Here is a 1,206-nt window from a genome sequence, read left to right as displayed (position 1 = left end):
CTATCTTAAAAAAGACCACCCTCTATTTTTGTTTTCGGTATATATATATATATATATATATATATATATATATATATATATATATATATATATATATATATATATATATATATATATATATATATATATATATATATATATATATATATATATATATATATTGGGTCATCCCTGATTCGAATTTAAAAAAGTAAAGATAATTTGGGAGTGTTATCTGTCATGAAAAATATGTTATAGTTCATAAAGCACAATTAGGCCTTAGGGATTGAACACTAAGAAAATATGTTAACTCAACATATTCATTTACAAGAACTATTAACTACACTTGCTACCATCTAGAAGGCTTATGTTTTGTTTTCCTACAAACACAAAGCTTATGATGATATAATGTTTTAACTTCTAAACTTACAATGTACTTAGGACTAAATTCAGATTATCCTAGACTCTTGATTAATAATCAATTTATCTCTATTTTGACACATCCCAAAAACAGGTCACAAATTTAAACTTTTCTCAAACCTTGTCAAAGGGATAAAAACACCTCCTAAATCTAATATAGGCCTAATACGATGAGTTAGCTTCTTGTTTATGACAATTTCTAAATAACAATAAGTTTACTAAAAGATCATTATAAGCTTCAAAGTGTTGATACGAAGTTCAATGAAAAGCTTCTAATTGAAATGTCAAAGTTAACTCCAACTTATATGTAAACCTATTCTTTACAAAAGCTGTAATTACTTTAAGTTTCATTTTAATACAGTTCTTTTCAAAAGTGTTTGTTAATAAGTTAATCTAAATTGTCTCAACGAAAGGTCAACGCAAGATTACTTAGCTCTCAAAATATCTCATGCAAAAACTCCCACAATAATTTGACAAACACATACTTCACTTTAACCAAAAAATTCATAACTGATGGTTAAGTTTTCTTTGTATGTTCTCTTTAATATGTCACCCGAAGGACTCAGAAGTATCAATTATAACAATTCATCACTAAATCCATAAAATTAAAATACAGAGAAAGAATATAATATTACTTCAATTATACTAATATAAAACTAGTAGGTGCAGCCCCTTCGGATCGACATGCAATCCAGTCAGACCCAGAGCGCTGATGACACTTTGGCTTGCTTGCCATGGTAGACTAGCCACCAAAAATCGATTGAAAAAGTTTGGAATGATTAATGTTGATTGTTGTTGCTACTGTTC

Source organism: Lathyrus oleraceus, chromosome 3, assembly GCF_024323335.1.
Source record: "Lathyrus oleraceus cultivar Zhongwan6 chromosome 3, CAAS_Psat_ZW6_1.0, whole genome shotgun sequence".
Taxonomy (NCBI): domain Eukaryota; kingdom Viridiplantae; phylum Streptophyta; class Magnoliopsida; order Fabales; family Fabaceae; genus Lathyrus; species Lathyrus oleraceus.
The sequence above is the reverse complement of the archived record's forward strand: the minus strand, read 5'-3'. Positions refer to the sequence as shown.